Below are 12,530 nucleotides of genomic sequence, written 5' to 3'. Positions count from 1 at the left end.
TAAGGCGCAAACAGATCATCAGTGGTTTTAGGAAAATGCCATATTTCATAGATGTGAGCGATCCGATACCCTTTTTCTATAGCCATCTCGAGCTCTATAGTGCACCAGGTGCCTGTCAGCGCCCGTTCTTCATCACTGTGGGCACAAATATCTGCCTGGGAATTTGCAGCGCATGTGTAACAAAGGGGAAACATTAATTTTTTGTTGAGTTTTACCGGTAGAACTGGAAAAAATAAATCTCTCGGCGGGTAGACCTTGACTCTAGCAATGCCAAAGTATTTTTTAATGAATCCAAAATTGTCGTAGATGATGTCTGGATGGCCTACAGGGTATGTTTTAGTTTTGTTTACAAAGGGGTACAGACTGGTGAAATCATAGTAGTGTAAAGTCTCCCCTTCTTCCAGATGGTGATAGAGCTTAATGGCGTTAGTTCGCCCGCCATAAAGCGCATCACGGGGGTCTAAAGGAACGGGGAATTCCATCTGACGAAGAAATGTTTGAAGGTTAGAATCATTTTCAACCATTTCATTCCACTCATGTTCCCACATCAGTCTTACTGTGTACCCGCAACACTGTAAGTAACGCTTTTTAGCTAAAAAGGTGTAATATAACTGACCGTAGGACGTGCTTGTGACCTTATTTGTGTCATTTTCATTATAGCACACGGGACAACCGTGGTAAAAACACCCCTGAAATTCAAAGGCTATGTGCTGGCCGCTAACATAGGCATAGCCATCTAGAAAATACTTCCCGACCTGTTTTTCACCGCCTCTCAAAGCGTGCTGTATGTCGATGTTCTCAGAGTGGGCTACATACATGAGCCACTGTATAGCGGGTGTCGAGTAGCGCTTTTTTGCCTTGTGATAATTATCACCAGGTAAAATGGCGATTGTCTTTTTTGGAAGAAATTTAAACCGGTACATTGTCATACACACCGAGGCCAGGGTGATGAGCTGAAAAGGATCAACACATCTGCGCACTACAATCTTTTGCTTTTGACGCTTACAGTATTTTTTAACATTTTTCTGAGTCATCTGCATAATACGCTCTCTATAGATCTCGCAGGCGTGTCTCAAAATTTCAACATCTTGTTTGCAATAAGATTTTAGCTCGGCCTTGAAGTCAAAAGTTGTATTTACCTGTGTCTCATACCACTCCAGGAACTCTACCTTCTCGCCAGGTGACATGTACTCCACCCCATAATATTTTACATCAGGTATGGGACCTACATAATTTTGGTTTTCTCTGGTATTGAAAAAGTGTGGAAAATGTCCTTTGCCTCCTGAAAAGCCCATGGCCTGTGGTAATTTACTGAGTTTCATGGGGATAAAATTTAGAGAGTCTATGAACCTTATAGACAAATCGGGTAGCGACACACACAAGAGGCGGCCACCTTGGGTTATCAACTGTACTTGTAGTTTTTCAGAAATCAGTTCCTTAACAATAAAGTATGCATCATATCTTCCACCATTGTGGGCAATAAATGTATGATCTGAAAATTTACCGCTTGTAAAGAACTGTACAAAGTCATGTGTACAGGTATCACCCTCAAACTCCCAGGAGGGGTGGCCATACAGCGTTGTAGCATAAATGTAATTCGGGATGTGCGTGCCTGTCTCCTGCATACACTCAAAATCATAAAAGATATAGCAATCTGACTCATCCTGTGCTACATACTTCCGCATGTAACAAAGATGAGCATCGAATTTATTTATATGTCTGCGACATACAGGACAGCGCAAACCATTACATTTATGCTCTGTTTCGCTATTTCTGGGGACAAAAAGGTTGCATTTATCACAAAATGTTTTAAGTCTGCAGAATGCTGGGTCGCCTAATCCAAATTGTTTGTGATAATCTAGGCACACGCTCGAGCGGCAATAAACTCTGCAAACAGTACATCTGGGCTGTTGGTCGGCACCGCTTTCTACGCAATTCTCTCTCTGACAGGCTTTACAAAAATACTGGCAGGAGTGGTTGTTTTTGTGGTGAAACACTGAATTGCAGAGCTCACAAAAGTAATCAGCACCGATAAAACCCTTCATATTTTTGATACCGTAGTAGTGATTATCATGGAACAATATGAATACTGTTTTGCCATTAGCTGTATTACCGCTCTCAAAGTAACGCCAATCGCCCTGACTATAGTACAGTACTTTAATGGTGACCCCCAAATATTTTTCAAATGCAGGGATGTCGCTAAAACTCACTAATTGATCATCAGGGATGCCCAGTGCTGCGTGTATGTTTTTAGAGCGGCTCAGTAAAACACCATCAGTGACATTCGTGTCGTCCATCAGGGCGCACACACTAGCAGCCAAACACAGATTTGTCGTGTAATTGTTAAAATCATACAGCCATTGTCTCTTTTGTTTAATGATCTGACTGCTCGCTATAGATTTCAAGCGCCTTTTTTGTTTTACACCACCGCGTCGGTTTTTAATGATGGTGACGACTAGCTTTAGCGAATTGGATGATATGCATTCACTGTTACTTTGAAGTGCGCGGGCAACAGCATTTAAAAAAGATTCGGAATTAAAATCTTCACGGGTTTGTTTTGTAGTGAAAATAGGGTCTAAAGTATCACCGGCATCAAACCTTAACTGTACAAAGTCGCCAGGTTCAATGTCCCTGATGATTCTATCCAGTAATGCCTGAATGCCCTCATGAACAATATTCAAGCCCTCTTCAAATGATCGTACACGCTCCAAATTTACAAATCTAAAATGATCTGTATGTATATGACCATTGAAATTGCGGAGGGCCCTTTCATGATGATGGATGTGTTGCAAAAATACTGTATGATCGGGGCGCCGCACATTACCAGCAGCGTCTGCGGATTGTGAATTTTGTGTAGATGCCTGTGCGGCAGCTGCAGAGCTGCCTGGACTATGTGAGTGCTGTTCTGACTCTTGTGACGACGTCTGTGGTGACTGTAGAGGCATTGCAGGACACATGTCACCACGGCGCCTCCTAGAGCATAGCGCCCGTCTAGCGCTGACCAACAATTTTAGAGCCCTCTTTATAACTCTAGCCCTATTATACCTGGGTAGTGTTAGTTTAGGTGGTTTATGCATGCCGTAGCCGACCATATCTAGTCATAATGGGGTCGCTGTAGTTGTTATCTCGCCATCCAGCAGCAGGCTCCGAAGTGCGTATAGTTCGGACTTATTAGCCTGTGTTGGGTTTTGTGTTAATAATAATTTTTAAAAAGTATCGCAAAAAAACATTATTTTGGGGACCCAGCGTTTGTAGCGTAAGTAGCGGCCGATGTGTTCCTGAAATACAAGCATTTCAACGGGGTCCCAGCTGCGGGATTCATGCTGCAGATCTATAGCTGGCGCATGAATCCGTGGCTTTTTACACACCTTAAGCTCTTTACACCCCTTAACATCATCCGGCCGCGACCTCTTTGACCGTTTCTTAACATTAACAGAGTTAGATACACAGACATGAGATATGTCACCCAAATTAGAGGGTCCTGAGGGTCCGGCCCCAGAGGCATTAGCAGGACCCGTTACACATGGCGCTGACGGTTGCATAGTGTGGGACATACGTATAATGAGCGGTTCTATGGATGGTTGCTTACCATCAGCGAGCTGATCAATCTCGCGATCATACTCTTCACGACTCATCGTGGCTGTGGCACCCACGGCGCAGGATGCGGTTGGTGGCTCTGTAACATGTTTTGTTTTCCGCTTATGTTTTCGGGGTGCCTCGAGCACTTCTGGATATAGTAGCGCGGGGTCATTCACACGGATTGTCGATGGCTGTCCGGTACTTGGATGGGGTATTTCACGATGGTCCGACGGTACAGGGTTTCCTGCGTCCTGCACCACGCAGATCGGTGATAGCGGATATGCTCTAACAGATCCATTAGCCGTCTGTATCGCTGGCCACGCTTGTGCTGCGCCATTTTCGGTGATCTGTAGCGGCTGTAGAGGTGCTGGAGGTGTTTTTCTCATGACTTTGCGCTTAGCTGTAGGAAAGATTATACATGTGTCAGATATGTGCGAGACCGTCGCAGGCCGCTGCGCATAGCTGCAGGAAAGATTATACGTGTGCCAGATATGTGTGAGACCGCCGCAGGCCGCTGCGCTTAGCTGCAGGATAGATTATACATGTGTCAGATATGTGGGGGCCATGGATCTCAATGATGAAGCACGTGCATCATTGACTGTACAGAGACTGTGCATGTATACCAAAATATACACTTACGGGATAGCGATGTGTGGTGAATGATTGCCGTGGCGTCTTCTGCAGCTTCTGCGATGCTCTCCATTAGCTCCGGTATATTCTCTTTTGTGAAAATTCTTCTAGGCTTCAGTTTACAAGCTATAAATAAAGATACAGGCCTTAGTAGAGGCGTGGTGGATTTTCGCAGAGCGGTTGTGCAAAAAACTTTTCATATGATTCTCACCTTTCCCTTTTTTGCCCGCCGGTCCGAGCTGTTTTTTAGGTGCTCTAGAATCAGGGCTGTTTCTCGGCGTGGGGGTCTGGTACATCAGTTCCTCAACAGGCGTCTGATTGTGTTCCGTGGTGGTTGGTTCTGGAAACATGTCGACATCTGTAAAGAATTAATATATATATTTACACGTCTAAATACTTAAAAGCTATATACACACACACACACACACACATACATACACAGCAGTCACACAACGCACCTATGATGTCCTGAGTCAAATCCCACACAGCAGCGATACCTGCATTAGTGTTACTATACTCAGCTCCAGGTGTATCACACTCCAGAGTAGGCACGCTGAAGCCGTTTAAAAAATCATCGCTATAGTTGCTGATAAATTCATCTACAGCATCGGGGGTGTTCCTGGTAAATTCATCTAGATTATCGGGGATGGTCCTGATTAATTCATCTTAAACAAGAAAGAATAAACAATATAAAAATAATATATAAAAACAGCCCTTAGTTAGAATGGGACACTAACAGATACATGTATATAAATCTTGAAACATACCTATTACCGAATCCGCAACTTGACTGGAAAAAGCCGAAAAATGTTGGGATTCCATCTAAAATAAATTATCTGTGTAAATTTTATGCGCAAACTATATTATCCACACACCACCACTCGTCAAACTCATTTATATACCCCAACAAATAAACTGCTCCCCGTGTATAAATATTCTTATACTACGCAAATCATGGGTAATACGGCTAAGTCTTTCTATATTAATCATGCGCCACAAATATGATTTATGCGGTAAAACTATATTACACAGCCCCACTAAATATACCGCTACTGTATAAATATGACTATAAATATGTCTATGTTAAACAACACACATGTAGTAAGTAAACGCTGCAGGCGCTAGTTAGGGCGTATTGCCAGTTATTAACTACTGTATTACATAAATTATGTTATAATAGTTGCCCGCTGATAAGTCTTTCTATATTAATTATGTACCACAGAATATGTTTTATGCAGTAAAACTATATTATACAACGATACTAAATATGCTGCTATCCTCCAGTATAAAACTAACTTATTAGACAAATAACACCCTTAATTATGGTTTTAGAGATGCATAGTTAAATATAATTAAGCATTTGCGAATAATAACACAACTGTCTTATATACTTACATTTAGAATAGCTTGCTTTTTTTTTTAGTCTAGTCGGACTTCTGGTGGATGTCTGATGTACTTAGTGGGCCAGCCACCTGTATTTATCCTGAGTGTCAGAAACCAGCTCACCTGTTAACACCCAGAAACACACCCAGTTACGCCCCCACCACACGCCTGCTGTTAACACCCAGAACACAACCATACATGCAATTAATGCATGCATTAACTCACGCATGATATATCCGGATTAAAACAGGAATTTTTATACAGCTGAATTTCTGAAAGAAGCAGTCTGTTGATTAACGAACCACAATCATTTTAATCAATCATGACGTCTAAATCGTATGATGCCATATTAGAAAAACAATATTTTACATGCCGCGCACCCGGCTCATTCTCGGGTATTGACAAATTATTTAGATCTGCAAGAGCACGCGGTATAAAGAAATCTGATGTTATTACCTGGTTAAATAAGCAAGACACCTACACGCTACACAAGCCTGCTAGAAAACGCTTTTTGACAAATAAAATTTACGTCTCGGCCATTGATGCGCAGTGGCAGGCGGATCTCGTAAGTTTAATTGACTATTCAAGGGAAAATGATAATGTCAAATACATCCTGACGGTGATTGATGTTCTATCGAGATACGCATGGTGCGTGGCCTTGACAAACAAGACAGGCGCTAGTGTCGCCAGATCGTTCGAATTAATATTTCAAAATGATAAGCGCATACCGAAGAAACTGCAGACGGATCGCGGCAAAGAATTTATAAATTCATCACTCAAACAGCTATGTAATACGTACAATATTCATCACTTTTTTACAAACAATGATGTAAAAGCCGCTATGGTCGAGCGTTTTAATCGCACATTAAAAACCCGTATGTGGCGCTATCTTACGCATCATAATACCTTTAGGTATATTGATATTTTACCGGATTTGCTGCATAGCTACAACCATACGTACCACTCAACGATCCGCTGTAGTCCCGCGTCTGTGTCAGAGAGAAACGTGATGCAAATCTGGCGCAATATTTACAGTTCTACTATTACTAATAAACCGATTAAACCGTCTTTAACGGTCGGCTCTCATGTGAGAATATCGCGCTATAAATCGACCTTCTGTAAGGGCTATGAGAAGACCTACAGCGATGAGATTTTTTTAATCACCGGCGTCTCCAATAAATTTCATAAACCCCTTTATAAAATCAGTGATTTAGCCGGAGAGCCTGTAGAGGGGTCATTTTATAAGGAAGAGCTGCAAAAAATACCTATGGATGAGGATCGTGTCTACAGAGTAGAAAAGATTTTGAGAAAAAAACGTGTCAGGGGTGTGCGTCACTGCTTTGTCAAATGGCTGGGCTACCCCGAAAAATTCAATAGTTGGATCCCGGCCTCGGAGTTGACAGATATATAACCATGGAAGCGGGCTCATTTTTCGTGACATTACCCAGTAATTCGTCAATTAAAATCTACCCTGAAAACACAATATCGGAGTACAATACCAAGTTAGCGCGGGCCGTTCATCTTTCGGCAGATTATGAGGTGGCGTTAACGGAAATACAGTACCCCCATACGTGGAACACGTTTGATGCTTTTGAAGGGAGCTTCTACGCGGCTAAACACGGCGAACCTTTAGTACAGTATCACATAAAATCAGGATTTTACTCGTCCATTCCTAAGCTAGTTGGCGCGGTCAATGCCCGAATAGAAGCGCTGTATTTATCTACGCCTGCCTACAGAATACGGTATGATGAGCTACGCCGCGAGGTGATCCTGACCGACCCATCCCCTATACAGTTTACTCTGGGTACTAAGTTAAAATTTATTTTCGGCCTGCAGACCGTCGATGACTCCCCCGTTGCTTTAATGCCGTGGAATCGCCGCTTTTACCCCGATTCAAAGGCTGGTTTTTATTCGCTTTTTGTATACACTGATATAATTCAGCATCAACTTGTAGGTGACAGTTACGTTCAACTGCTACGAACCGTAGAAGTTAGCGGCGATGATAATGATATTGTCACGGTGCGCTACTCACGGCCCGATTACATACCGCTGTGCAAGCAACACTTTGACTCCATAAACATTACAGTCATGTCGGACCAGGGAACGCCGGTTAAATTCAGATACGGCAAGTGTATAGTGCGATTACATTTTAGACCTCGCCAGCATTGACACGATAAAATGCTGTCTCAAAGGGTGTATGGAGATCCTGCTGTTTATGCCCGCTACTATACTGCACAGTCGGGGCACGGTCTAGAGGGATTCCGCGGGAGCGAGTACATGTATGGCTCTGGACTGGCAGGACTATTTAAAGGTTTATTTCGTCGCGCCGTGCCGCTTTTCAGAAAAGGCTTAGAATTAGTAAAACCACACGTTCGGACTGCTGCCCGGAACATCGCTGCGGATGCCGTGACATCCGCATCGACTGCCCTTATGAAAAGGATAAATACGCCAACCCATCAAGATGGCTCTGGGATAATCTATGTCGCTAAAAAAGCCCAAAAAAGAAAGCGCCGCGTTTGCCCTCCTTTACCGCCGATGCTCATGAATAAAACTACATCCAAGAGACGCCCCCGTCAGAAACGAGTAAGACGCTCTGCGGACGACATCTTCTAATCAGTTACCATGGCTTTCCTGCATGACGCTTCTGTAGAGTGCGCAAAATCTGAACTGGATATTTTTGCCGTACCACCGACTCAAACAAGTATCGAGAAATCTCTATTTGTAGAAGTACAGCCGGTTGCTGCTCTGTCAGACAATGGACCGTTGGAGTTTTACATATCTGGTAGTGGTGATTATTATTATGATCTGAACAACACGCTACTGTACATAAGCTGTCGCATCGTGAAGCAGGATAATACGGCCATCGCCGATGGTGCGCGTGTGGCGCTCATAAACTACCCTCTAGCCACTCTTTTTAACCAGGTCGATATTACTCTGGGAGACCGACTTATCTCACAATCGGACAATCTCTACAGCTATAGAGCCTACATAGAGACCCTTTTAAATTACAGTTCACAGACGCTGGCATCGCAATTTACAGCCGGTTTGTTCTATAAAGACACTGCGGGGCATCATAATGACAGGCGCCTGGATGGCGCAAATGCGGGATTTATCAAAAGAGCCAGTGCCGCCTCTCACTCAAAACCCATCGACCTTTTGGGACCCATTTTTGGGGATATATTTAACCAGCCAAAGTTAATATTGAACGGCCTTGACCTTAAGGTTAAGCTGTCAAGAAATAAGGATACTTTCTGCCTCATGTCCGCAGAAGCCGAGCCGCTGAAGGTACAAATCTCGCAGGCGGCTCTCTATGTGAAAAGAGTGCAGGTATCACCGGCTGTCCGAATCGGCCACAGCCAGGCCCTCCTAGCAGCAACAGCCAAGTACGCTGTTGACCGAACATGCCTGAAAGTGTACAGCATCGCCGCAGGGACACGGATCACGAACCACGAGAACCTCTTCCTAGGACAGATACCAAAAACTGTTATATTGGGGTTTGTAGATAATGAGGGCTTCAGCGGTTCTTATACAAAAAACCCACTGGACTTTCACCACTACCACGTCAATCACGCGGCATTATATCTGGATGGTCAGCAGATACCCGCGAGGCCTTATAATCCTAATTTTAATGCTGATTTAGCCATCAGAGAATATATGGCGCTTGCCCATATATCGGGCAAGCAAAAGGCTGATTGTGCCATGGCGATAGATCGTGAAGAATTTATGGCTGGCTTCACGCTATTTGCTTTTGATTTATCGCCTGATCAAGAGCCTGGAGGCCATTTCTCGCTCATTAAAACAGGTAATCTGCGTGCTGAAGTCCGCTTTGCGATAGCGACACCCCACACGATAAATATGATTGTCTTTGCAGTCAACCACACCATTCTGGAAATTAATAACAGGCGAGAGATCTTGTACGATTTTAATTAAGCAACGATGGACAGTCTGCAGCTTACAGTTGTAGCGCGGTCCGATAATTATACAGACCGCATATTCGCCGGTGTGTTTCCGTGTGATTTGCTTCCGGTAGAAAGAGTGACTCAGAGACCCGCGGCATATATTGTGAATACAGACCCGGCAAATCAAGCTGGTCGCCACTGGATATTAATCGTACTCTGCGACGATAAGACGGGCATATTTTTTGACAGTTACGGTTTCCGTGCGGATAATATTATCTTTCCACGCGCTTTTGTGACATTCCTGAACAAGAATTGTTATTCTTATTGTTATCAGAGCGCACAAATTCAAGATTTGTATAGCAGTGTATGCGGTCATTATTGCATATATGTATTATACCATTTAGCGCGAGGCTTTCCATTTAAGAAGATTTTACAAAATTTTACGTCTGACATGCAGAATAATGATCGAGCCGTATCAGATTTTGTGACATCAAGATTTTCAGGCGCCGTTATTTGTTCATCGTGTCGTTATCAGATACAGCAAAGATGCATTTGTCAGCATCATGCTGTTAGCTAACTTAAAATTTGAGCTGTTGTTTTATCGTGAGAAATAAATCTTTTAAATTTTTTTTACAATATCGTGTCTTTGGTTTTTATTCGTATAAAACACGCCGCTTCTTACTTGTATTGTAACATTGGGTCATATTATAACTTGTGTTGTGACATTGGTGCATATCTCTTCTGTGTATATAAGGCAGCCACAAGGATAAAACCTGCTACAATGTGAATAAACACAGCTTGCAATGGCCTCAGTAGATAACAAATAACCTCAGATGCCATCTTCAGGACACAATAACTTTTCTGTTTGTGGAAATAAACATTTATGGGGTACGCAAATACAACAACAATTGCTTGACCTAGGTGCTATAAACCTCTGACCCACAGTTAACCTAATTTAGGTAATGTTCACCATTTAGTTAGTGTTTGAGAATACTTTTCACATAACAGGATGTAGGATTGCATACAGAAACATCAGCCCTATTCACTATATGGATACACTGTGAATAAAATATAAAAAGAAATACTGGTATAATATGAGAATACTTTTCACATAACAGGATGTAGGATTGCATACAGAAACACCAGTCTCGGGCTACGTATAAAATCTAATATAAAACAAATGAGAAAGGTGTTATAAACCACGTGTAAAATAAATACACGACTAGGCTATAATTATAAACATGTGTTATTCCACAAAATACGGGAATAATATCAAAACTACAACAAATTAAACTATATTAAACTATATCAAAAGGGGAAATCAAACAAGGAGGGACAGCTGGATACCAGCCGTCAAACAAGGGGAGGGGAGGGGTTACACACTTTGATACACTTTGATAGGGGCGGGGCACCTGTCAGATTGAGTTTGACGAAACCACCCGCTTATACACTACTCCTAACGCTTTGTGCACATTTGTTTTTCCTTGAAGAGAGGAAGATAAGTAGAAGAGACAGGCTGTCAAACATCTGTTGTCAATGTAAGAAAGGCAGCTCAAAAAAGAGAGCAGATAAATTGTGCAGCAGAACAATATGACAGCGGTTGCTGCAGCCCGCCTCAGCAATGTTACTGAGATGGTGGCACTTATAGGGGTAAGAACATATAACTGGGTAAGAGCATTATGTGTTATAAGGGCCCAGCATGTGAGCTGGGATATAATACTGAATTCAAATTACCTAATGCTCAGTCTTACTTAAGAGCGTCATCTATTTCTAAGTCAAGGGAGGAGATATAGATCCAGTCCATGCATCGAGACAAGCAGTCCAATGATTAGTGAATTGGGTTGCTGTGGCTATGCGGCTTCACTACTTCTGGACTGCCCATGGACTATAACCATCCGGGAAGTTCTCATTTTACTCTGCACTGACATTCTAAAATGTCAATACAGTGTATGCAGCTGGCAGAAGATTGAAGAGTTGCGGAGGCAGGGAACCAACCAGACACAGCCAGACTCCGTTCAGAAAAGATTAACATACGGTAGTTTATTACCATGTTTACCTTTTCCATCTCTGTATACATAGCGCTGACCCAGCATTGAGTGTTACAGAAAACAAAGCACTGCCAGATAATCGGTGGGGAGCCGGCTCCCAACATGATTGCAGCAGTAATGCCCCATCGACAGAGCAGAGCAGAAGAATTCTATTTAATAGATCTTATAATAACAGTAAGTTCCACAATTGGATGGGTTATAATAAGCAACACTCTTATAAATAATCTTATTAATGCGCCTCAATGTACTGTGTAATGGCTGTGCCTGACCGTACAGGGACATGGTCTGATCATACCACAGCTCCCGGGCAGGGAAGGAAGCAAAAGAGAGTATACAGACAGAACAGCAGGGGATGATTTTTTCTGTGAGGTAAAACAAGTTTTTTAAACAGGCAGAGAAATGTTTTGCTTCACAGAAAGAATCAGCTGTGATCCCATGCTGTTCTGTCTGCAGGGACGTAACTACCACGGTCACAGCGGTTGCCACTGCGACCTGGCCCAGCGGATCAGGTGCCAGGTGGGTCAGATGCACACCGACACCAGCAAAAGTTAAAATCTGTTGCCGTGCAGGAGATTCTTCCCGCACGGCAACAGACAGACCAAGCAGTAGCGTAGCTATCGGAGGGGCAGAGAGGGCGGTTGCTACTGTAACTATTGCTGTGCACAGCGCGCTGATACAGTTACATTCTGCGGCTGAGCAGGGAGATCGTGTCCCTGAGGAGACGGTGAGGGTCCCTGTGCCATCAGTGAGCCTACCGCCTGTCATCGCAGGGTCAGCTTGATGAGAGAGGGAGCATTACGCTCCTCCCATCATCCCCCCGTCAGCATCTGACGTCACCGACACTGGCAGGGGGTAGCGATGATATCAGTACCTGGCGCCCGCTGTCAGGAGATGAGCGAGCGCTCAGAGCACCGCGGGAACAAGGAGGAAGAAAGGTGAATATTGTTCTTTTTTTTATCTGATGCATTATACTAAACAGACTGCCTAATGG

The sequence above is a fragment of the Ranitomeya imitator genome, chromosome 1, assembly GCF_032444005.1.
Source record: "Ranitomeya imitator isolate aRanImi1 chromosome 1, aRanImi1.pri, whole genome shotgun sequence".
NCBI classification, from domain to species: Eukaryota; Metazoa; Chordata; class Amphibia; order Anura; family Dendrobatidae; genus Ranitomeya; species Ranitomeya imitator.
The sequence above is the reverse complement of the archived record's forward strand: the minus strand, read 5'-3'. Positions refer to the sequence as shown.